Source organism: Papaver somniferum, chromosome 8 (assembly GCF_003573695.1).
Source record: "Papaver somniferum cultivar HN1 chromosome 8, ASM357369v1, whole genome shotgun sequence".
Classification (NCBI taxonomy): Eukaryota; Viridiplantae; Streptophyta; class Magnoliopsida; order Ranunculales; family Papaveraceae; genus Papaver; species Papaver somniferum.
Window position 1 is genome coordinate 154,023,186 of NC_039365.1, and position 26,467 is coordinate 154,049,652.

At 41.6% G+C, this 26,467-nt stretch overlaps 1 long non-coding RNA gene and 6 other non-coding genes across 7 annotated transcripts; 6 read left to right on the forward strand and 1 right to left on the reverse strand.

The window, feature by feature from the left end:
• Positions 1-14,459: 14,459 nt before the first annotated feature.
• On the forward strand, positions 14,460-14,579 carry LOC113307009. Its single transcript, XR_003338979.1, has one exon. It is a non-coding gene; the product is annotated as a U5 spliceosomal RNA (small nuclear RNA).
• A 375-nt stretch (positions 14,580-14,954) lies between these two features.
• Positions 14,955-15,110, forward strand: LOC113307002. The gene has a single exon (XR_003338973.1). It is a non-coding gene; the product is annotated as a U4 spliceosomal RNA (small nuclear RNA).
• Positions 15,111-16,394: 1,284 nt separating this feature from the next.
• On the forward strand, positions 16,395-16,592 carry LOC113307175. The gene has a single exon (XR_003339059.1). It is a non-coding gene; the product is annotated as a U2 spliceosomal RNA (small nuclear RNA).
• Positions 16,593-20,964: 4,372 nt separating this feature from the next.
• Positions 20,965-21,084, forward strand: LOC113307010. The gene has a single exon (XR_003338980.1). It is a non-coding gene; the product is annotated as a U5 spliceosomal RNA (small nuclear RNA).
• An 893-nt stretch (positions 21,085-21,977) lies between these two features.
• LOC113302780 lies at positions 21,978-23,596 on the reverse strand. The gene is made up of 4 exons (XR_003337089.1): positions 23,505-23,596; positions 23,092-23,388; positions 22,351-22,438; positions 21,978-22,268 (listed from the first exon to the last, which is right to left on the reverse strand). It is a non-coding gene; the product is annotated as an uncharacterized LOC113302780 (long non-coding RNA).
• Positions 23,597-24,597: 1,001 nt separating this feature from the next.
• Positions 24,598-24,753, forward strand: LOC113307387. Its single transcript, XR_003339158.1, has one exon. It is a non-coding gene; the product is annotated as a U4 spliceosomal RNA (small nuclear RNA).
• Positions 24,754-26,037: 1,284 nt separating this feature from the next.
• LOC113307186 lies at positions 26,038-26,235 on the forward strand. The gene has a single exon (XR_003339062.1). It is a non-coding gene; the product is annotated as a U2 spliceosomal RNA (small nuclear RNA).
• The last annotated feature ends 232 nt before the right edge of the window (positions 26,236-26,467 follow it).

Sequence of the window (26,467 nt, forward strand, 5' to 3'; positions counted from 1 at the left end):
TTATTGTTGGTGGATATTAGTACTAAACTATCATATGGTAATGGGCGATGGGAAGGAAAAAGAGGAGGAGGCAGTACCAGCCTCTCAAGGAAGAGAATGAAAAAGATGGAGAAAGAAACTAAAAATGTTTCTATTAAACTATTTACATACATCATTTTTAGTCCTTCAAATTAATGCAAGTAATAATTTAGTCCATCTTCCTTCTTTATTTAATGAAAACCCCCATAAGAAATTGGCCTTTTGTTGCCCCAGGGCCGTTGTTTCCTGCAAGTGGGGCTTACCCTGCTTGCCTATCAGGCCCGGCTCTCATCTCGAGTATTTTATTAGGTTCTAGCTATACCTCATGAATTGAACTTCCGGTGCTGAATTATTAGGAAGGTAACGTTTCTTTCACTGTCACCTTGGAAGCAGAATGAGTACATTTAGGAACTTTGAAGCGCATTTGGTTAGCAAGTCCAGAAAATCAACTTGGACTAGTCCCACAGTAGAAATCCTCTCAAAATGGTTTGTACAAGCGGCATACGCCTATTTTTGAAGGGTTTGCATAGGCAGTCAACAAAAAAACGAATTATTCTTCCACCTTAGAATACCACGTGCTGCTGATTATAAGGGGGTACGCTTGTTTTTGGAGACTTCAGGAACCCAATTGTGTGTACATATTTCATCATCAAACACGTGTATGTGAGAATACACGTGGAGAGCATGCGGACCAAGTCATCAAAACATGATGACACAAGCCCACAGCCAAGAAGCCCATCCCGTCGACGTCGGATCTTCTCCCGAATAAATCCAAGGGCAGAAGTTAAAAGATGTACCAAAAGCACGGTGTACTGCGGGGAACCAAATAACTCCCGAAGAGTTACTTTATCTCATCCCCAAAAGAAGCCAAGATCAACGGTGAAGAGAAGGTTGACTGACATGGACGTGACAGGGGCAAAAGACACTTGTCTGACACGAGCATGCGTCTCAACTACCCGCATTAAACACTCTGAGCAGTGTACGTGTCGATCAACCCGTGGAACGAACGAGGATGACTCTGCGTGATCAAGCAATGAACGAAGGCCTTTGCGTGATGGACACAAAGCACAAGAATATAAGGTTCCAACGGCTCTCAGAAACGGGTCCCACACTCTAACCCTATAAATACCCCCTCTCCACTAAGAGAGAGGGGATCAGAAAGGAGAGAGGTGTAGAGAGAAGTCGATAGAGAAGAATTGTTAGTGTAAGTTTACCTTTTACAATTGGCAGACCTATGTAAACTCCAAAGTCATTCGACTACCTATGTAATCATCAAATGCATAGTGAAAACGACAACCCCGTGGATGTAGGCCTTAGTGCTGAACCACGTAATTCCCAGTCTTATTTACATTTCAACTCTTTACATCCATTTAACACTCCACGAGTTTTACTTTTACACTTCGTTTTCTTTATCTTCCTCTATGTGAACGCCTCTGGTGATGATATTAGACGAGGCAATGATAAACCCGAAGGTTTTGATCCAAGGAATCAATGCAATTGTCTCATCAGTGCGAGCATGTGTATAGAATGCGAACATTGTTTGTGAACATATAGATGCCTTCGTGATTTACGTGTTCACAATTTGGCGCTAGAAACAGGGACTTCGTCCCGGTAAAAGATTTATCTTATCCTGTGATTTTACCTTAAACTAGCATATGATTGCTCTGCTTCATTATCTCTAACAGTATTTATATTTTGTTAACTTTATTATCTTCAAAAACACACCCATTATCTTCATTAGCTCTAGCAGTATATATAGATGCAGTTTAAACTGGTTAAAAGATTTATTGCTTAGATCCACGGATTTACATTTTTTATATCTCGTACGGACCTGTCTCTTCGGTGGGTTTTCGTACATTTTCAAAGGATCTACGTGCATCTTCAAAGGGATCTTCACGCGTTTTCATGTATTTTCAATGAGTCCGCACTTTTAATAGACCTTAACCCATGTATTTTAACTCATATGTTTTAATCAATTGAGCCTCCCTAAAGTTTTCTTTGTGGCCCTCGGGCAGTTTTTCCCCATCTTGGAATAGGATATTTTGCAAACTAACCCGATCCGCACGGACATTTCTGTTTCTCGCTGTTTGAAATTCCCTTGTGCAGAAAGAAAGCAACAAAAGGACCCAAGATGGAAAAGACGCAGGAGGCAGGAAAATCCAAAGCCTCGTCAAAGGAAGCACCAAGGACAACCCCGGTCATCACCCGAAGCAAACAGAAAGGAGACAAAGCCAAAATGACTAGTCAGAGGCAGGATACTGCGGAAATCACTTCGCCTATGAACGCTAACTCCGTTGCAGCCGCGGCTCTCAGAGCAGCGGCGACAAAGTACAGTACGGCTGCGGCAGCCCCGAAGGCTGCAGAAACCAGCAAAACTTTGGCTACGAATCAATTCCATCAACCAAAAGAAAGGGTGGCTGAATCCAGAACACATCAACCCGCGCATCCGCCAACCTTCGGAATGCCATCAACAAACGATCAGAATCAAACTGTGTCGGCGGCTCTAACACCGCAGATGGGCACTCAGCCTGATTTGGAAATGCCAACAATCGAAGCTGAACCTCTACCACCTTTAGTGAAACCGTAGAAGAAGGCGGCACCATGGCCGTAGTAGCACGAGCTGGGACTCCTAATCAGGGGTCAAACCAATCACATCGATTGATGGCTGAGCTTGAAGAATTGAAGAAGAGCCAGCAGGTTTACGCAGATGTGTAGCTTGCTGGCCAGAGAAAATCAAGATTTAAAAGACCGGATTGCCCTAAGCACGAAGACCAGCCAACAACTTGATGAAGCAAATTCAAAGGCACCAGAACCTAATCGAGACCGAAGAGTCATCGTAGCAGACGCGGCTAGGGGAAGTAGCGCATCCGACCCGGATTATAATGACGAAGAGTCAGACTATCACGGCAGAAGAGCGTAGGGCACCACCGCGCGATGGAAGAGCTGCGTGATGAAATGATGGCTGAGATCAGGCAGTTAAAAACTAGACAAGGCGGGGGAAGGTTAGAAGAGGTCATGAGAGAGGCTAACTCCACGCCCCTAACTCATCGCCTGGCCAACACCCCTATTCCGCTGAAGTGCCCTGTCCCGACCTTCGAATGCTATGACGGATCCAGTGATCCCGCTGCACATATTCGGTATTATAACCGTGTCTTAGCCAGATGGAGTCAGAACGACGCCGTACTCTGTAGATACTTCCCATCAAGCCTGAAGGGATCGGCATTGTCTTGGTTTGATAATTTGCCGCCTGACTCCATCCACTCCTACGATCAACTCGCAGAAAAGTTCTTAAGAACTTACATGTACAACAAGGCTGTTAACACCGGAATGGATAAGCTCTTTTCGCTGGCAATTGGCTACAAGGAAAACACGAGGGAATACACTAACAGATGGCACAAGATCTGCCAAGCCATAGGAAGTGTGGACCCAGTGGTAAGTATCAACTGCTACAAGTGGGGATTAGACCGAATGAGTCCACTATTTGTTGAGATTCATGGAAGCGTGCCTAAGACAGAAGGAGATCTTCGAATAATTATTGAAAACACGCTCGTCTTGAAGAAATCCAGCGTGAAACCCGAGGGCATACCCGCAGAGGTCTCACCGTACCAATTCCGCAGAACAAACCAATGGGGCCAAAAGAATAGCTCAGTGGAACGGCCTCACGAAGATAGGAAGGAACGAAGGATGAACGACGAAAAGACGATCGAAAATTCGAAGATCAAGTTTACACGAAGCTCAATGCTAGCTATGCTCGGATCTTGCGAGAGATCAAAGGAAGGGAAAATTTGGAGTGGCCGTGGTCTAAGGGAAAACAGCCCCCAAGAACCGAGAAGTCTAAAGATTACTGTGAATATCACTGCTTCAATGGACACCAGACCGAGAAATGTAAAAACCTCAAAATAATGATCCAAAAACTGATTGATGCTGGCGAACTCCAACATTACATACGAAAGGAGGTCGCCGAGGATAGATCCAAACGGACCAAGCCAGTCCAACTTCCAGAGGGAACCGCACAATCAACACCATCTCGTGTTCGAAGCCGCAGGGCCCTCACTTACAGCGCAGATAGGAAAGAGGCTACGGAAGCAGTTCGAGGACCACTGCGAATTATATAAGATTGATGGTGTAGAGGTGGACGAGCACGAAGAGTGGATGGACTCACCTATTATCTTCGATGCTGAAGATATCGAAGAAGATATGGAAGATCATAACGATCCCTGGTCCTAACACTACCAGTGGCTGGATGTAACCTCAAAAAGATCCTCATAGACGGGGGAAGCTCAGTAAACGTTCTATTCTACGACGCATTCAAACGAATGAAGCTCCATGAAGAACAGCTAATGACCTCTTATTACACCATCTACGGATTCAATGGAGCACCCACGAAGCCATTGGGAGACATCGTGTTGCAGGTTAACGCCGGACCCATGAAAGTAGAAACACGATTCAGCGTGGTTGACGCCCCATCCCCCTATAACGCCATTATTGGACGAAAGTGGTTACATAAACTCAAAGGAGTGGCGGCAACTTACTACCAATATCTCAGATTCCCTACACCTGAGGGAGTGATGGAAATCAAGGGAGATCGGGTCTCTGCAAGAGAGTGCCAAACCACTCAGGATCGTATCAACAACGAACAAGAAGAGCAGCGAAAAACCCGAAGAATTAAAAATAAAGAAGCCGCGAAAGAAAAGGCCATAGACCTGTTCCTCAAGGAAACCACAGGGAGGGGTTTGACAAAAGATGATAATGTCCTAAACACAGAAACAGGTACTTCAGCAGCCAACGAAGGACAGAAACATACCAAATAGCAATCAAAGAACGTCCCAGTCCTCGGGGATCCGAAGCCGGTGTTCACACCAGTAGAGCCCGAAAGAAATCAACATAGGAACGGAAGAAAACCCGAAGATGATCAAAGTAGGGACCATAATGGACGAAAGAAGAGAAGATTCCTTAACCAAATTACTTAAAGAATACGCGGATGTATTCGCCTGGAAGCTAGGAGATATGCCGGGGATTGACCCGAAAATAATCCAACACGAGCTGCGCATCAAACCAGGCACCACCTTTCAGGCAGAAAATAAGAAAAGTTGCACCGGAGTACCATAAGGCAGTGGAAAAAGAACTTCGGAAACTACTAGAAGCAGGGTTCATCAAGAAGTCAAGTACCCTACATGGATCTCCAACATGGTTCGTTCCTAAGAAAAATGGAGGGGTTAGGATATGCATCGATTTTACTAACCTCAACAAGGCATGTCCAAAGGACAGCTATCCCCTGCCAAGCATAGATCAGCTGGTTGAAGCAGTAGAAGGATACGAAGAGCTGTCATTCATGGATGGATATTCTGGCTACAACCAAGTAGCCCTGGCAGAAGAAGATCAACTACACACACATTCTACACCCCACATGGCCTTTATTGCACTAGAATGCCCTTTGGACTTCGAAACGCAGGGGCAACGTACCAAAGAATGGTCGATGCTATCTTCAGGCCATGGATTGGTAGTACCTTAGAAGTCTACGTTGATGACATGCTCGTCAAAAGTAAGCTGCGCAAAGATCACCACCAGGATCTGAGAGATATCTTCGAAGCAATGAGGAAACATCACATGAAAGTAAATCCAGAAAAATGCACTTTCGGTGTCACCTCAGGGAAATTCCTCGGATATCTGGTAACAAAAAGGGGCATTGAGGTAGACCCAGCGAAGATTCAGGCCATAGTAGAAATGCCATCCCCGAAGAATTTAAAAGAAGTGCAGAAGCTCAATGGGTCCATAGCAGCCTTGGGCAGATTTATTGCCCGATCCTCGGACAAATGCAAACATTTTTTCAATATTCTCAAAAAAGGGAGTAAGTTTGAATGGACCGCAGAATGCGAAGAAGCCTTCCAAAAATCAAAGAACACCTGGCTTCAATTCCAATCCTGCAGAAGCCTGATCCTGATGAGGTTTTGGCATTGTACATAGCAGCGACAGAAGACGTAGTTAGCGCAGTGTTGGTCAAAACCAATACGAAGATAGAACAGCCTATCTATTATGTCAGTAAGACCCTCAATTCTGCGGAAAGGAACTACACGAAGATCGAACAACTTATCCTGGCATTGGTATGGACTACTCAAAAGCTGAGAACCTATTTCCTAACTCACTTCATCCGCGTCCCATGCAAAGCACCACTGGAAGCAGTCCTCAAAAGCGCGGGAAAAGTAGGCAGAATAATCAAGTGGAACACCCACCTGGACCAATTCAACATCATTCATGAAATTCAACATTCCCAAAAATCCCAAGTTTTGGCGGATTTCTTAGCAGACCTCCCCCGGGACAACGACGAAGAGATTAAGGGAATACCAGAAGCCGATGAAGAAAGCAAGGATCCAATGGATATCCTCGAACCCGCGAGTCAAAGACAATGGGAAGTCTTCGTCGATGGTTCCAAAAATAAGGAAGGGGCGGGAATAGGCATTGTCATCACCACCCCAACTGTAGAAAGGATCGTACAGTCACTCAGGTTAGAATTCAAAGAACATACTAACAACATCGTCGAATACGAGGCAGTCGTACATGCCCTCCGCTTAATAATAAAGATTGGGGTAACTGATGTAAGACTGACAAGTGATTCGAAGCTTGTCATACGACAAATAGGGCTCGAGTACAATGTGTACGACGACACCCTCTCAGCTTACATTGCCTTGGTCCAAACATTGGCATCAAAAATTCCAAACATCAAGTTCCGGCACTTATGCAGAAGGGATCTCAGGCACGCGGATGCCCTAGCATATATATCATCCATGCTGAAGGAAAAAAGCATCGAAGCTATTAAAATAACAAGGGTATACGAGCCTTCAATTGCATCGCAATTCTCCTTCGCTACCAATCAAGATACAGTGGAAGAAAATATCGAAGATCAGGTAGGAGAAGACATCCATAACGATTTTGGCGAAGAAGATATCCTGTCAAGAGCAAATCAAGACGAAGATTTCAGCAACGAAGATGATTGGAGAATGGTCATCCATGCGTTTCTCGAAGAGGGAACCTTACCCGCGGACCATAAACAAGCCAGGAAAATACTCTCCAAAGTAGGAAGATATGATCTTCGGTATGGGGTCCTGTACAAGAAATCCTTCCTCGGACCGTTACTACGTTGCTTTTCCAGAAAATAGGGGCATCGAATTCTAAACGACATCCATTATGGTGACGCAGGGAATCATAGCGGCATGAGATCACTAGCCGACAAAGCAAAAATGCAAGGATATTACTGGCCCACAATGATACAGGATGCCGCAAGAATGTCCCGACGATGTGAAGAATGTCAGCGTTTCGCCAAAAAGATACACGCGCCAGCAGCAACATTAAATTCTGTAGATAGCCCGTGGCCATTTTCAAAATGGGGCATAGATATCGTCGGGCCTTTCATCGAAGGATCAGGGAAAAGACGATTTTTGATAGTAGCCACAGACTACTTCAGTAAATGGGTGGAAGCTAAAGCCTTAGACAGGATCAGAGACGTTGATGTGTTTACTTTCATATTCCAAAACATCATTTGCAGGTTCGGCATACCAGCGGAAATCGTGTCCGATAATGGTAAGCAATTACATGGGAAAAATATAGACATGCTCTTCGATACTTTCAAAATAAGGAAGAACAAATCCACCCCCATATACCTCAAAGAAACGGACAAGCGGAAGCCACTAACAAGACCCTCGCCCTTATCCTCAAAAAGCAATTAGACGAACATAAGGGGCGATGGTGTGAACAGCTGCACAATGTGTTATGGGCATACAGGACAACACGAAGATCTGCCACTGGGGAATCCCCGTTTCTCCTCACTTATGGAGCTGAAGCAGTCATCCCAACAGAGATCCTCATGCCAACCACAAATACCGAAGCATGGGAGAAAAATCTCACAACAGACATGATGTTAGAGAGATTGGACGACCTGGAAGGAAGGAGGGTAGAAGCATTGCAGAAGATGGAAAATTATCAACGAAGACTAGCGAGGGAGTACAAAAAAAAGGTAAAGCTTCGAAATTTTGTAGAGGGGAAGTATGTGCTAAGAACAATCCCACAGTATCAACGAGAGAAGAAATGAGGAAAGTTAGCACCTACATGGGGAGGACCTTTTATAATACACGACATTGCGGAAGACGGTTCCTACTATCTTCGCAATCTGAAAGGCGAGTTCCTCCGGCATCCTTGGAATGCTAAGTGGATAAAACCGTACAACCCATAGGAGCAACGCATCTTTGCATCTGCGTGAAGAATACCAGAAGAAGAAGGCAGCGTAACCGCTTTACATGTTTCTATCTCTGGACGAGGAGTAACAGGCCTCAACCTATCAATCAAACAAGATTTTTGAAACCTTCAAGTAAACAAAACTTATCAACAATATTGGGGAAAGTAGTTAATCTACAATCTCTCACGGCTCCCCCATCAGTGTCTATGAGTGTAATACCAGGGGGAAGGCACCCAGCAGAAAGAGATACCCAACCAATCTTAAGGAAACGGGTCGACGGAATGGGTGTATGTAAATATTTTAACCCCATATCCTAGAACGTTGCCTCGACCCCCACCGTCTGGGAATCCTCTGGCCCAGGGTTCGCCAGCGGGGTGACAAGTCTCAAGACGATCACGAAGGTACCTCCCTTCGGTATCGCACCCAAACACTTAAAACATTCTTCTTTTGTTTTTAATGTCCTTCCTCACAATGCTTAAAATAAAAAACAAACTGATACTGCATGTATACCAAAAGAAGGATCCATTTCATAAGGGTTGGTTACAAAGAGCGGCAAGGCCAAAAAAAAAAAAAAAAAAACACATCAAGAACATTCTATTTAGAAAATACTAGCAAAATATAACTGAAGGCTAATGCCGTGGTTTCTACTTGGAAGATGCCGCCCCATCAACAGGGTTATTCCGAAGAATTGAAGGGATTCTCCCACCAGAAGAGGGTCCCGAGGAGCCAGGCAAGGAGGCAGGTACAGGACGACGTGGATAGCTATTGACGAGGCCATGATCGGTCTTAAGGCCAAGCTCAATCTTCTCCAGCATCTTGTTTGTCTCCTCCGCCAATTGACACCGAGCCTTATGCATAATAACTGTCGTTCGCTGGTGGGATTGAGATAACAACGAGGACAGACGATTCACTTCTTTAGAAGCAGCACCAACGGCCTCCTCGCCGGATGCCACCAGACTCTTAAAATAATTAGTTTGTCCTTCCTGCTGCACTAAGGAAGATTGAGCCTTTTCAAATTTTTCATTTGCAGCGCGGAGTTGTCCCTCGAGCTCTGAAAAAGACAACACAAGGGAGTTAGCACATAAAAGACATAATCACACTCGATGAAATGAGGTTATACCTTCGACACAAGCCGAATCCTCTTCATACTCATTAACAACCACGTCTCGCGCTTCGTCAAGATAGTCATATTCCTCGGATAGTTTCTTATAATCTAGTTGAAGGTTGGTGAGAGTAAATTGACTTGCATCTAATTCTACCTGCTTCATCGAATCCATGTGATGAAGATGGTTGACTTCGTTGTTTATCTCTGTTACCCCTTTGTTAAGTTTGTACATGCATACTTCGAGATTTCTCTCAGACTCAGCATGGCGGGCTATTTCAGCGCGAGACGTAGCAAGGGCTTTGCTTAGAGCCCCAACCTCGGCTCTGGCATCGTCCCTTTCTCTGGTAAGACACAACATACTCTCCCTAGTTCCCGGAAACGGAAGGGAGCGAGCCTTTCGTAATTCCTCTTTCAGAAGATGTATTCTATCCTCTAACAACGAAGTACTCTCACGGGATTCCCGCAGATTCTCACGTGTCCACAGCAGCGTACCATTGAACAAAATACGGTCATGGTTGTATAGATTCTGCATATCAACCATCTGAACATGCCTTGCGCGCCATCCCTCAGCCCGAGCGTCCCACTTATAAGCATCAGAATCTTTCTCGCCAGCAACCACCGGGGAAGGATGGGGAACAAACAACAGACTCTTTTTCTTGAGCCAATCCATTATGACATCCTCACCCTCAAACATCAGCGAGTGAGAGAAATCCTCGGAAGGTGAGTCAACCACAGACTTACCCTTTGCTGTCATTTCCCCATCAGCACAAGTCTCGGCATCACCACGCGCAATGTGATCATCCGCGCCCTCATTCTGAACAACAACATTTTCCTTACCAAAATCCCCGAGCATATCCCAATTATCATTGGGGGAAAGCAAAGAAAAATCTTCGGGAAAACCGAGGGCATCATCAAAGATTTCCCTTGCGGAATATATCCTGTCAAAGGAAAACTCTTGAGAAATGGTGGGGAGAGTTTCCGCAGCCTCACCCCCTCCGATAAATTCCGGACCACCAGGGTTATCACCAGCAGGAGCAGACATTTTCGCGGTAACACTTCCCTCGGCCACCGCAGTATTATTTCCCCCATCAACACCATCACAACCCGCATCAACCTCTTCCTCGACATCAGGAGGGGAAGTATCAGTGCGTTCTTCCCCATCAGACATTTCCTCATCCTCGGCAAACTCTTCGTTCACTGGACTGGTAACTTCTTCATGAACCTCAGCCTCACCCGTCACAATGGTAGAAGATTGTTTGGGCCCAATATTTTTCTTTTTCGACAACTGCAAACCAATACACGTTCCAAAAAAAGAGTTATTTCCTCGCACACAAAGTTTGATTTTCAAAAAAGGAGGGGCGTGGCCAGAATCTGCAATAACCATACCTTGGTAGTAGCGACACTCTTCGGTGGAAGTATAGCACCAGAATCCTCTTCCTCGTATCCATCAACAACGTCGAGAGCATAAGGAAAGTTCATGCCCTCGAAATTTAAACGCCAGGGAAAGAAATCTCTATAACGAGCAGGAGGAGATTCACGAGGCCTGCTACTCTCGGAAGGACGCCAACCGCGGACCGGGAATCCAACCATACGCCCAAGGACCAACAATTTCAATGACAGTGGCATGCCACTCATAATCATGGTCATGCTTGATCCTTTCACGAGCAGGAAAAAGTTTCCGCTGAGCCGACCCCTCGGTGCCTGGAACGTATTTCAGTTTGGCATCGCTCACCTCACTTAAGAGACTAATTTCGCCCCGAGGAGCAGCGAGGTTACGAAGACTAACACTCCACGGTTTACGGTTCCTACTATTGACATAATCCCCAAAGGAGCTGTTGAAGTTTTCAGGAGTATACCACTCCCTCTCAGCGGGATATGGAACGTAACATGTCATCGTCGTCTCCCCCTTACTCCGTAGATAACATTCCCTCAGTGCACGGAGATAGTTCCCCGATAATTGCGACACGGAACGACTATGAGTATTGGTGGAAGAACCTTCGCGACCAGCCAGCACGTCATAATAAAAGGAATCACCAGACTTATACAACGGCAGCATAAGACTCGCCTCGAAGGCTCCAACCGTAGTCAACAGATAAAACTCATCAAACTGATACTTCGAAATGAGCTCGTAAGTAATATCATCCTCAGGGGCATAGAAACGAACCTCGAAGACTTGGAGTTCATGCTTTTCCTTGAAAAATTCAAGGTCAATGTGCTTAAACGTGACTTTCTTCTTGCTAACCGAAACGCTGCGTATCACCGGGACAGCCTCCTCTTCTTCCGTGGGATCGGACGAACCAACAAAAGCTTCGGAAGCTTTTCTTTTGAAAGGAGGATTTTTAGATGATTCGGCTCTCGGCACAGCACCTTTGGAGTTCTTCCTTTTGAAAGAAAGTACTGGAGGCGGCGGCAGAGGGTTCTGCACGGGCACTATAGAACGAAGAGGGGAAATATCGAAGGTGTCACCACGAGGAAGTGGCTGCGTACACCTGGAGTCATCACGGGGACGAGAAGGAGCACGGCTGGCTGCGTATCGAGACCCGGAAGGGCCCTTCGATGGATCCCCCTTCCTAGGAGGTGAATCCTTCGTCCCAGAAGAAGACGAAACTCTATTACCACGGGGATCCATCTGCGACAATTTAGAGAGATCTCCCCCATGTGGAGATGTATCAGACTCTCTACGCGGAGGGTATCTCGGCAGACTGGAAGGCGGAGTTTGATAAGGAAGCCGCAGACGGTCAGACATGGCTGCGAGGAGGTACAAAAACAAGTTAGAAGCAAACACGAGGGCATCACCAAAGATAAAAAAACCACAAAATTAACAGTTCATCTCAACATAGCCCAGAAACCCTAAAACTAGCATACATGCATACATGCATGTATACCCTAAAACCCACCCTAAAATTAACAGTTCAATCAATACAATTGAAACACTGTCCTCCTCGACTTGAGAAGAAGAACAGGGGCAAACTAGCATACATGCATCGAAAGATGTTCTTCATCACAAACAAGGTACAACAGCAGCAGGAAATTTACAATCAACACAAAATTTAAAACAACAGAAACGAAGAAAAGAAACCTTACCACCACAAACAAAATCCCAAAAGAAGACAAATGAGAGAACAAACCAGAAACAAAGAAGAAACGAGCGTGATTAATGCTAGGGCAGAGAGAATTTAATGGTTGAAGAACAAAGGATGAAGTCTGACAGGGAGAATGAAATTAATTTTCAAGGAGAATGAAATTAATTTTTTCTCCTCTCCTTTATATACTCGAAAGAAAAGGAAGTTAATGGAGGAATGGGAAACGTGCCCATTAAATGAGCAGTTAATGCACGAGTAAGAAACATACCCAAGTATCTAGAAGAAGTTATTAGGAGAGAGGAGGAATATGTAACGTCTGTTTTCTTCAATGCTCCCACTAAACACTCAAGCCCGAAGAAAAGGGGAAAATTGTGTGTACATATTTCATCATCAAACACGTGTATGTGAGAAGACACGTGGAGAGCATGCGGACCAAGTCATCAAAACATGATGACACACGCCCACAGCCAAGAATCCCATCCCGTCGACATCGGATCTTCGCCCGAACAAATCCAAGGGAAGAAGTTAAAAGATGTACCAAAAGCACGGTGTACTGCGGGGCACCAAAGAACTCCCGAAGAGTTAATTTATCTCATCCCCAAAAGAATCCAAGATCAACGGTGAAGAGAAGGTTGACTGACATGGACGTGACAGGGGCAAAAGACACTTGTCTGACACGAGCATGCGTCTCAACTACCCGCATTAAACACTCTGAGAAGTGTACGTGTCGATCAACCTGTGGAACGAACGAGGATGACTCTGCGTGATGAAGCAATGAACGAAGGCCTCTGCATGATGGACATAAAGCACAAGAAGATAAGGTTCCAACGGCTCTCAGAAACGGGTCCCACACTCTAACCCTATAAATACCCCCTCTCCACCAAGAGAGAGGGGGATCGGAAAGGAGAGAGGGGTAGAGAGAAGTCGAGAGAGAAGAATTGTTAGTGTAAGTTTATCTTTTACAATTGGCAGACCTATGTAAACTCCAAAGTCATTCGACTACCTCTGTAATCATCAAATGCATAGTGAAAACGACAACCCCGTGGATGTAGGCCTTAGTGCTGAACCACGTAATTCCCAATCTTATTTACATTTCATCACTTTACATCCATTTAACACTCCACGAGTTTTACTTTTACACTTCGTTTTCTTTATCTTCCTCTATGTGAACGCCTCTGGTGATGATATTAGACGAGGCAATGATAAATCCGAAGGTTTTGAGCCAAGGAATCAATGCAATTGTCTCATCAGTGCGAGCATGTGTATAGAATGCGAACATTGTTTGTGAACATATAGATTCCTTCGTGATTTACGTGTTCACACCAATAATTTTCAAAAAGAAACTTTTCATTTCTAAGGCATGGCTTTAAAATTCATAATGAAAGTTTTTTCAATATACCTCTGCAATGGTCATGGAATGGATTATGTGACTCGGAACCAATGTAGTCAATATCGGCCGTATCGGCCGATATATCGGGGATATTTCGGATATCGGCCCAGAACGATACGATAAGAAGGATAACCGGGAAACGATATTCGCCCGATAATATCGGCCGTATCGGTCGATACGAAATTTTCCTACATTTCCCGATATGAGACGGTATTGGTCGTTTTCTATAAAGTTTAAGGTTAATTTTGGCGAAGAAAGTCTTCCAGGTGGTAGTAGAGGTGCACGTAGCTCTCGAAGCAAGTTACTAAAGTTACTCTTTTGTTTTTTTTATAAAATTGATGTTATCTATTATATCTTATCCGAAAATGTGTGGAGAAAATGTTTAATATAAAATTATAGTCTCTAAATCTAGAACCGATATTATACCGATATTTCAACGATAATATCCCCGATACAAAATCGTACCAGTGTATCGGTCCCGGCCGAGATGAACCGATATCCGATATTAACTACATTGCTCGGAACCGATAACTTTAAATCTCGTGAAAGTAATTAGTCCCACAAGGACCATAAATCACAACCCCACTAAAAATACTTCCTATATAACTAGCGCTGGAATCCCCTTACTGATTCACGGAGCCGTGCGGTAAGCACAGAGCGAACTATTCTTTCGCCTTTTACTAAAGAATACCGTGTGCTTGCCGTTTATAAGCGGCATACGCCTATTTTTGGAGGGTTTCTCTTTGTTTAGAGGAGCCCAACAATATTCAAAACAAATCTTTTACTGGTCTCTATGCCTTGGATAAACCCTATGGTCATCTGAGATCCTATTGAAAAACCTTCCCCACAAATTCAAACATTGAATACCGTTAAGTAAATTACCAAATTAAATTCGAACTTCCTCATAAACCACTCAGTTTCTAGTAACTCCAACCATGAGTAACTAACATGCATAAAACATGGATTTTTCTAACTTCATCATGAACTATTTAGCATTCCAAACATAATACTACACGACCATTAGAACCGAAAGTGTAAAAAATGACAATTATTAGACCCATATTGTCCAAGTCGAGTTAGGGACATGAATGAAGGTAATATAAATCCCAGTTGATACAGAGCTTGGAACCTATCTTTGCGCTTGGGGCAATGACGCAACTAATGAGGTAATAACCGAGGCGCGTCAATTGCTGGTTGAAAACTATTTCCAAACCCCCTCCTCGGCCTTGGGTCTCCCAGGGCCGTCGAGAATTTCTGGAAGGGCTCCCTCTAATCAAGGGTAAAGCCCTACAATACTTAACTAAAAATTTTAATTTTAGGAGAAAAAGTCCTTCGATTGTTCTTGTTTGTGGTATTACGGACCTGTACAAACTAAAGCCTACTAATAACTGGATACAAACAAATACATACAGAAAACAAACATTAAAACTTATTATCTATATCTAGCTACTTGGGCAGTTTCATCATCAATCCGGTTCCTACCAGTAGTCCTGTTGAATAAACAAAATTCTCTTGTAGAATGGATTTTCCTACGAAGTTAACTATTCTTTTCCGATTCCTGACTAGTTATGTTTGTGATTCAGTCACTCAAAAGACATAAACATCCCGGTTTTGTGATAGTTATCTACTTATCTTTGGGAAAAGAGTGTACGCCTTCCTAATACCAAAAAAAAAAACTCAACTCAACTCACATTTTTGATTTGCAAACTGGGACACTCATAATTGCAGGACTCTGTCTAATTCAGCTTTTCATTTCAGGTGTTACACATTTTGATTGATTTTATGGTCCTTTCAGCACAATCTCAACCTAAAGAAATAGGTCTCAGCCATAAGATCTGAGCTCATTCAACAACAACCAAGGCCCAGCTAAACAATCAAAATCAGTTTCACTTTCTAGAGAAAGATTACAAAAGAGAGTACCCCTAACAGATTCTCAAAAATATATTTTCAACCAGGTAAAAAACAACAATTTAATAGTGCATATAACTTTAATTTTACAATATTTGCCAAACAAGAACTCCCTTGCTCAACATGCTCCAAATCCTATCATGCATGGGGTTCATTAGGTGCATGCATCATGTTAAAATAAATCGTTTCGTTGTTAGTACTTAATCTCTTCTCTCGGTTTTGTTTGGTCAGGGGAAGAGTCCAAGCCGCCGGAGATGACATGGGTTTTTGTGTCAATAGAATTAGTTAGTTATTGATCGACTTAATGGGATTGGTTAGTTCTTTGTTCTGGTTGCTGCACCAATTAGCGCCATCTGTGGTGTATGTTGTGGATGGTAGTGTTGATGATTGACCCTCCTTCAGAAAGTAACTTGCTTCGGGAAGAAAAATACATCACAGTGTTCACACAATTGTGCGAGATAAAAAATCTTCCAATATTTCAAGTTACAATTTAGTTGTAATGCTTCGACAAATTATCAAGCTACTACTACTTCCACAATGTCCCAGGAAAACTCAACTCATCTAAGGCAGTAAACTATAACATTTAGTCCCACATAGACTGGTCTAGAGCAGAGGCATCGAAACAAGACAATATAAAAGAGGAAGCTTATACAGAGATCAAGCATACCTTTCTCGGCCTTTTGGCTAAGATCAAGTGTAGTATCTGTTCTTATCAGTTTAATATCTGATATGTGAGCCATCGGCTCACACGATATTAAATTAATTTTTTTCATGGGGGAGTTCCCATCACACCAGCTTGCTGCTGGGGTTCTCACGTGTCGCCTCTGCGTTGCACTACTGCAAAGGCCTGGCGCACCCCCACCAATTCTAATTTTAAGATTTCAGCATAAGAAAGAGTTAATGATATTGCCAGCAGCCTGTTGTTGCTGTTCTCTGAGCTATTGTTTGCAAGTTTATCTTGCTGCCATAACCAAACTAGGCCTGTTCTGACCCAAACTTTCGGTTTTCCTCAACTGTGAGCTAAGTGGATTATGGTTCTTCTAGTATTTTGTCTTCAAACATCTCCACCAATAAATATTTAATTCTGTACAATGCGGATTCTTACTACCTCGACTTAAACTCACAGTGAATTGCTTCTTAAACTTTGTCAAAGGATGACTAGCAATCTGCATAACTTTTCCTCATCAAGCAATTCAAATTGATCACCGTACTGATCTATCATAAAACTGCAACTTCTCATCATTAATTTTGGAATTTTTTATCGTTAAATTAAAATTGTTCCCAAACAGCAAAGGGCACACATGCATGTATTTTTGTGTATGCAAATTTACATGTATGTATTACTGGTGGTAGCTAGGGAAAAACATTATATGTAGATGAAATTTACAAGTTAGGATTTGGTCTGATTGAGTGTCCTTGCTTCTTGTTTAACTTGTATGATCCGTAGAAGTAAGATACGAATCCCCAAAGTTCTAAAGCCAATGACATCCCTTTTTCTCCTGCAAATTTCTCATGGAAGGCTATCACCCCTGCAATTTGCGTGACAGGAATGGTCGTCGCGCACATGATTCCAGCAAAGAGAGATGAAGTGCATAAGATAATTCCGAAACTTCCAAGAAGTGCCAGTTGCCAAACCACCACGTTTGAAGCCAACACCACGTAATACGTTTTCTCTCCCAATTCGAAGTTTCTCCCTTCTCTTTGCATTGCCTGATTAAGCAAATAATCATTTATTTAGTTCGCAAGCTACTTAGTAACTGTCGTTGTATGTCTGAACTGAGAATATGTGTCTGTTTGCACATATACTATAATCATATTTATGTCAGCTACTTCCAAAAATAAATAAATTTAACCATCAAAACTGAAAAATATATAAGCCGTCTTCCTTCAAATTGCTTGTGTGTTACTCCATTCGTGCGTTATTTTAAATAGCTGTGATTCTTTCAAATGATTGAATGGGTTCCATTAGATATTATACTTGTGTGAGTTGTTTGTGTGTCACAAGTATTTGTGCTTGTGTGTAAAGAGTGTGTGAGGTCAATTGTATGATTAGTATTAAAGGCTTTGTAATAATCCTGTGAGGGTTAACTCTAAAATCAATAAAGAAAACTAAAGTTCTCTCAGGGTATTACTCCTTCGATCCTGATCCATTCTTATCAATTCGAAATTCATAGTTTTTACTCAATCGATAACGTTTAAGAATAAGAATTCAACACTACCCCATAATCGTTATGAATAAAAATACCATTACATTAAAGAGTAAGAGAAAATACACAAAGAATGCTGTTTAACTGAGTATCATTTACTGACATAAGAATTACAAGGACCATCAATTTAGAACAACACCGCTTGGACTCTAAAAATATTAATACATCCGTTAATTATCTTTTTACTTGATTAGTCTGTTCTTGCACAACATATATTGAGTCTTCCTACATCACACAATACAATCTATAAGGTAGATTGAGTTTTGGATACACAAAACTTTCACTTCTAGCAGTGATGATCGCTTCTGCCATAAATTTGTTAGCCTCTTGGGTCAGATGATTCTCGTCTGAGTGAATGTATTTTTTAGGATTAGAACATATACTGCAGTAGCATCACCACCTTTATTTCCACCACAAGTTTTCCTTAGACTCTTGAGGAGAGCTATAAACGCCTTATAGTAATCAGCAAATACAATCTGAACCTAAGGGTGTTGGCTGCTTATCTCCATAAGTGCCTGGTTTAGACGGTTGTTGTGAAGGTCAGAGAGACGGTTGAAACTTCTTAGACACCTGTATGGGTGAACCTTGCTCGATGGACTTTTTTCTTGGAACTTCTGCAAGTAAGTTGGTTGGCATCCAAAGGGTAAATTTCCATGAACCATAACGTTCCTAGCACCGGCTTGAATCATTCTGGCTACGGAATTTATGATCGATTCAACAACTATAGGTACGAGAGCCTCTTCCACCTCCCTCACCTTTATACCCTCCGAGAGGGAATGAAAGTAGTCCCTGCTTCCGAATTCCTCCACCAAGAAAACTGCATGACGTAGCTTCTTCCAACACTCCTGACGGTTGGAGCAGATAGACGATAGATGTGTCACGAACTGATCAAATTGTTTGTTGACAGAATTTTTGGTTGTAAAATTTTTGTCGAGCGCAGTTGAACCTTTCTCCTGCAAAGTCTGCTCCATAAACAAACTTCCCATCTTTCTTGTTTGCTGCATATGGTTTCGGAGATGGAAGACGAAAAGCTGAGGATATATAATCTACCACTTCATAATTTCCAGTAACCTTTGACAGCGTACCAAAGTTATATATGGAGGTGAAGGGACACCCTATCACCATGGTAGTGTCCTCGCTATCATAAGCGTTAACACTTAAAGATGTACCCAAAAGCAACATGAAAAATACAGTCTGAAAAGCGAGTCGGTATATTATTTTGAGAAAAACATCATACATACCTGATGGACAAAGGGATAATAGTGCACTGCAGCCCGAGTACCTCTTCAGTTCAGTGTTCCCATCTCAGAAAATATATAGCTTCTGAATGAGAATGCAAACAACAGGTGTTAGGCCGCTTCCAGAGGATAAGCTAAGAAAGAGAAAGAGCTATAATCACGGCATGCCTTTATATCTTCATTGGTTACTCCTACATTCATAAAAGAAACATACTCCATATATTGCTTCGTGCCATTTTCAATCCCAGAATACCCAGCAGTTAATCAAGGTGCAACGAATACCTTTGGTTCTGGAGGCCGCTGATTCAAGAACGTCACTGTGGTCTTTGACCATTCTCAAAATTCTAGACTTTTCCATTATAGGTATGAAGAGAATATAATCAGTTGATTACTATATAGTAGTGACTAATGTAATTTCATGTTTCTCCTTGAATAAGACTTGTAAAAGAAACTTACAACCCTTGGAGTTTGTCACTAGAAGTTTGTAACTCTCTAAAACCATGTAGAGTTAATGATGTTCTTTTTTAATTCCATCTTTGGGAACTGATGGAGAGGCTTAATTCTTTGTGAACTGTAGAGTTAATGATGTTCTGGTTTTCACAATTTCGCCACTGGAAGGTCTCTGCAGATGCATTCTTTATCAATCTGATAGGGAGTTGTTTTAAAAGTTTCTCTGGAATCTATTCTCTTCAATCCACCAGAGCTTGAACTCACTCTATTGATCAAGCTGGTTTAAGGTCATTGGTCTTCTGATATGCAGCAGTATATGGCAAAAGTTTCCGCTATGCTTTTACTCTTCTTTTGCAAATATTTTTTTAACAACGGAACACCTAAGTTATCTGCAATAGGAGTATTTTTACCTAAGTCGTAAAACAATATTTTTTTGCTTTTAAACAAAAAAAAATCTACTTTAAATAATCTATTGTTGGTGGATATTAGTACTAAACTATCATATGGTAATGCGCGATGGGAAGGAAAAAGAGGAGGAGGCAGTGCAAGCCTCTCAGGGAAGAGAATGAAAAAGATGGAGAAAGAAACTAAAAATGTTTCTATTAAACTATTTACATACATCATTTTTAGTCCTTCAAATTAATGCAAGTAATAATTTAGTCCATCTTCCTTCTTTATTTGATGAAAACCCCCATCAGAAATGGGCCTTTTGTTGCCCCAGGGCCGTTGTTGCCTGCAAGTGGGGCTTACCCTGCTTGCCTATCAGGCCCGACCCTCATCTCGAGTCTTTTATTAGGTTCTATCTATACCTCATGAATTGAACTTCCGGTGCTGAATTATTAGGAAGGTAACGTTTCTTTCACTGTCACCTTGGAAGCAGAATGAGCACATTTAGGAACTTTGAAGCGCATTTGGTTAGCAAGTCCAGAAAATCAACTTGGACTAGTCCCACAGTAGAAATCCGCTCAAAATGGTTTGTACAAGCGGCATACGCCTATTTTTGAAGGGTTTGCATAGGCAGTCAACACAAAAGCGAATTATTCTTCCACCTTAGAATACCATGTGCTGCTGATTATAAGGGGGTACGCTTGTTTTTGGAGACTTCAGGAACCCAATAATTTTCAAAAAGAAACTTTTCATTTCTAAGGCATGGCTTTAAAATTCATAATGAAAGTTTTTGCAGTATACCTCTGCAATGGTAATGGAATGGATTATGTGACTCGGAACCGATAACTTTAAATCTCGTGAAAGTAATTAGTCCCACAAGGACCATAAAGCACAACCCCACTAAAAATACCTCCTATATAACTAGCGCTGGATTCCCCTTACTGATTCACGGAGCCGTGCGGTAAGCACAGAGTGAACTATTCTTTCGCCTTTTACTAAAGAATACCGTGTGCTTGCCGTTTATAAGCGGCATACGCCTATTTTTGGAGGGTTTCTCTTTGTTTAGAGGAGCCCAACAATATTCAAAACAAATCTTTTACTGGTCTCTATGCCTTGGATAAACCCTATGGTCAGTTCAGGCGGCATTTTGTATGGTTCCTCTGCACCTTATTCTCTCCAAGAGTTGGCAACCGGAGAATACCAGTGTCAGGAGGAGTGCTCGTATTGTGTTCAACTTGCAAGTGATGAAGGATACTAGTACCGGGTTTCCAAATCTGAAAGGAGCCATTATGCTTTACAGTGGATGTATCTAAGGTATTCAGATCAGTATTACTTCTCAATGTTGAATGAAAAACCATATGTTGATGTTATTAGTAACGCTAGCCTCACAAACCCAGCTCCATTCCTGAACAAGAACTGGATTACTAGATTGTTTAGTGATTAAAGTCGTTATTGATAGTTCTAATCATTTTCTATTTGCCACTGGTTCAACCGATTTAGAGCTGGCAAACGGGCGGGCCGGGGCTGGCTTGTTACGGGTTACACGGGTTCGGGTTAACACGGGTCAAAAACCGCGGGTTGATATTTTTCACGGGTGGTCATTTCTTTAACCCGCACCCGTAACGGGTTAAACCTGCGGGTTCATGGGTTAACCCGTTTATGGTGAGTCAACTCACCAGAAACCGATTTGACAGAGTTTCCTCTGATTTATGAATCAATCCAATCAACAGATTCAACATTCACATACTCACATTGACAGTTTCAGCCTGTCACACGCCAAAATTTACAATCCAATGCCGATAGAATGAAGAACAAACAAATAATGGCAATCACAAAAACTTTGTATCATTTAAATTACAAAAAATTTCAAAAGATAGAAAGACATCACTACTATCTGCTAATCCCAGCACAAAATACAGTATGCTATTTGAAGAAAAGGTAAAACCCGTGAAAAGGAAGATAAAAAAGACCTTTTCTTAAACAAATAAAACAAGCAAAAAGACGTATGGATTAGCATATGTAGTTTAATCTCTTAATACTGATATTGTCTTTGTCCTTCACAAAATAATTTCCACCAAGAAGTTCATTCAGAGCATATTAATTTATTCAACTACTATATGGATACTGCGTCTTATGAAGGTGTAGGTATTAAGATTCTGATCCTTTACCCAGTCTGGCAGTTCAAATTCGACTGGACTTCCAATTTCTTCGGTAAGCTTGTCAAATATGTGCCCAAAATTGTGGTGCTCAAAACTCTGTTTCAAATTAAGATTTAAGAATAAATAAAGAGCTAAGAAATTCACAGAAGAACCCAGTGCGTCAAATTAGTATACTGACCTTTGTCATAGCAGGCATGTTGCAATCAGAACAAGCGTACTCAACCATAGTCCACGAGAATGATCTATAGATGTCTAGTAACATTTACCTAAATAGACCAAAAGGCTAATCCACCGGCAGTTAGTTTCACATACTGCAAAATGCAAACTACAGGGACGAGAAACTGATATCAACCTTTCACTCACACATTGTATCAGATAAACACACCCATTGTTATTCACTATAGTTTCTCACAAGTTTCCTACTAAATACGAGGAGTGCATATGCGTGCGAGCAAAGAACCATAAGTTACAAATTATATGTAATATGAACATCTGATACGAACTACACCAAAAGGCTTTTGGTGAGGGTTTCTCCTTGAGTAACCATTCAATGAATTACAGAACAAATCCAAAGATATCACAATCTCAAAACCCTTTGCCCCTTATCACCCTGTAGTGAAGTATGCACAGAAAATCCTACCATTACTACATTCATTCTCTCTAATCTTCTCTATTTCTAGGGTTTTACTGGTTTGAACATTCATTCAAGCAATTTATCTACAGAACATTCTCAATAAGTACTTCCTCAATACAAACAGAACCATCACTTTCAACATGAATTACCAACTAATTTGAATAAAAAGAATACTGTGGATTCAACACAACAACATAAAACCCTAGTTTCTTCTTCTTCATAGTCAACAGAAAGATCATCACAGAAACAAGAAACCCAGAAAACGAATTAAAAAGAAAACTTCACCTGCGAAATAAACTCCAAGAACCAGAAGATTATAACTTGTTTATGGAAAGAAACTTCTTCTTCTTTGAATTGAATAAAAGACACCACCAGATTCACACTTAAGCAAAATTGATGAACTGTACACCGGTTGAGATCTCTCTGTATAAGTATTGAAAACTTAATCTGAATCAAAGGGTTATCGTGATTTTTGAATTTAATTCATCATCAGATCTCAGATCACGCTTTTACAAATCGAAATCTCTGATTTCTCTTGATTCAAACTTGACAGCCGCAGCAGCTGCTCATCTCTCACTTGCACTGCAAAAAAAAAAAATAAACATCAAAAATATCAAATCTGCAACCCTGTAGTATAAGGAAATAAAAAGGATAACAATTGATATGAGAAGGAACGGAGAATGAAGGAGATAACAAACCCTGAGAGAGATAAAGACCTAGCTTCCAGAGAATCGTGCCAAATGATTCATTGTTTATCCGAGATTCAATTCACAACTGAAGAACGCAGAAGAATGGAAGGAGGCAAGGAGCAGAAGAAGAAAAGAGAGAGATAAAAAAGAAAGATATCTCTTCATTTAGTTTTAGGGTTTCGCCTTTTATACCTTAATCGTGTGGATGTGATTAATCCTAGATAATCCGACGGACAGGATTATATAAAAATTACTAATTAGTAATTGTGGAGGGGTTTACGGGTTGTACCCGCGGTTTCACGGGCCGGGACGGGTTAACCCTTTTATTCACAAGCCGTCATTTCTCTAACCCGAACCCGGCTTGTTTAGAAACCAGCCGAGCCGGGTTCGGGTTTTTACGGGTCGGGCACGGGTTAACCCGCGGGTTTCAGCTTGTTTGCCAGCTCTAAACCGATTACATAGGATTTAATAATGTTGTGGAATGGTCCAATGTACACCAAATCTGACACCAAGTGTCATAGATCAGCTCTTGGGCTAAAGTTCTTTCTAAATGTTGATGTTCTTACACACCACGGGCTAAAGTTCTTTCTCCAAGTTGTGCTTTAGATTTGGGATTTATACATTTTATGGTGAGAATATGTATACTACTCCAATATGATTACCTCCTCCAACTCTGCAATTTCCAGTGAATTCAACTTTCTGTAACTCATATACAGAAACTAAGCGACCATACCCTGACTGGCAACTTAGATACACTAAGTATGTATACTTAGAACCAACCCATTTTCATCTGAGATCCTATTGAAAAACCTTCCCCACAAATTCAAACACTGAATACCGTTAAGTAAATTACCAAATTAAATTCGAACTTCCTCATAAACCACTCAGTTTCTAGTAACTCCAACCATGAGTAACTAACATGCATAAAACATGGATTTTTCTAACTTCATCATGAACTATTTAGCATTCCAAACATAATACTACACGACCATTAGAACCGAAAGTGTAAAAAATGACAATTATTAGACCCATATTGTCCAAGTCGAGTTAGGGACATGAATGAAGGTAATATAAATCCCAGTTGATACAGAGCTTGGAACCTATCTTTGCGCTTGGGGCAATGACGCAGCTAATGAGGTAATAACCGAGGCGCGTCAATTGCTGGTTGAAAACTATTTCCAAACCCCCTCCTCGGCCTTGGGTCTCCCAGGGCCGTCGAGAATTTCTGGAAGGGCTCCCTCTAATCAAGGGTAAAGCCCTACAATACTTAACTAAAAATTTTAATTTTAGGAGAAAAAGTCCTTCGATTGTTCTTGTTTGTGGTATTACGGACCTGTACAAACTAAAGCCTACTAATAACTGGATACAAACAAATACATACAGAAAACAAACATTAAAACTTATTATCTATATCTAGCTACTTGGGAAGTTTCATCATAAATCCGGTTCCTACCAGTAGTCCTGTTGAATAAACAAAATTCTCTTATAGAATGGATTTTCCTACGAAGTTAACTATTCTTTTCCGATTCCTGACTAGTTATGTTTGTGATTCAGTCACTCAAAAGACATAAACATCCCGGTTTTGTGATAGTTATCTACTTATCTTTGGGAAAAGAGTGTACGCCTTCCTAATACCAAAAAAAAAAAACTCAACTCAACTCACATTTTTGATTTGCAAACTGGGACACTCATAATTGCAGGACTCTGTCTAATTCAGCTTTTCATTTCAGGTGTTACACATTTTGATTGATTTTATGGTCCTTTCAGCACAATCTCAACCTAAAGAAATAGGTCTCAGCCATAAGATCTGAGCTCATTCAACAACAACCAAGGCCCAGCTAAACAATCAAAATCAGTTTCACTTTCTAGAGAAAGATTACAAAAGAGAGTACCCCTAACAGATTCTCAAAAATATATTTTCAACCAGGTAAAAAACAACAATTTAATAGTGCATATAACTTTAATTTTACAATATTTGCCAAACAAGAACTCCCTTGCTCAACATGCTCCAAATCCTATCATGCATGGGGTTCATTAGGTGCATGCAGCATGTTAAAATAAATCGTTCGTTGTTAGTACTTAATCTCTTCTCTCGGTTTTGTTTGGTCAGGGGAAGAGTCCAAGCCGCCGGAGATGACATGGGTTTTTGTGTCAATAGAATTAGTTAGTTATTGATCGACTTAATGGGATTGGTTAGTTCTTTGTTCTGGTTGCTGCACCAATTAGCGCCATCTGTGGTGTATGTTGTGGATGGTAGTGTTGATGATTGACCCTCCTTCAGAAAGTAACTTGCTTCGGGAAGAAAAATATCACACAGTGTTCACACAATTGTGCGAGATAAAAAATCTTCCAATATTTCAAGTTACAATTTAGTTGTAATGCTTCGACAAATTATCAAGCTACTACTACTTCCACAATGTCCCAGGAAAACTCAACTCATCTAAGGCAGTAAACTATAACATTTAGTCCCACATAGACTGGTCTAGAGCAGAGGCATCGAAACAAGACAATATAAAAGAGGAAGCTTATACAGAGATCAAGCATACCTTTCTCGGCCTTTTGGCTAAGATCAAGTGTAGTATCTGTTCTTATCAGTTTAATATCTGATATGTGAGCCATCGGCTCACACGATATTAAATTAATTTTTTTCATGGGGGAGTTCCCATCACACCAGCTTGCTGCTGGGGTTCTCACGTGTCGCCTCTGCGTTGCACTACTGCAAAGGCCTGGCGCACCCCCACCAATTCTAATTTTAAGCTTTCAGCATAAGCAAGAGTTAATGATATTGCCAGCAGCCTGTTGTTGCTGTTCTCTGAGCTATCGTTTGCAAGTTTATCTTGCTGCCATAACCAAACTAGGCCTGTTCTGACCCAAACTTTCGGTTTTCCTCAACTGTGAGCTAAGTGGATTATGGTTCTTCTAGTATTTTGTCTTCAAACATCTCCACCAAAAATATTTAAGTCTGTACAATG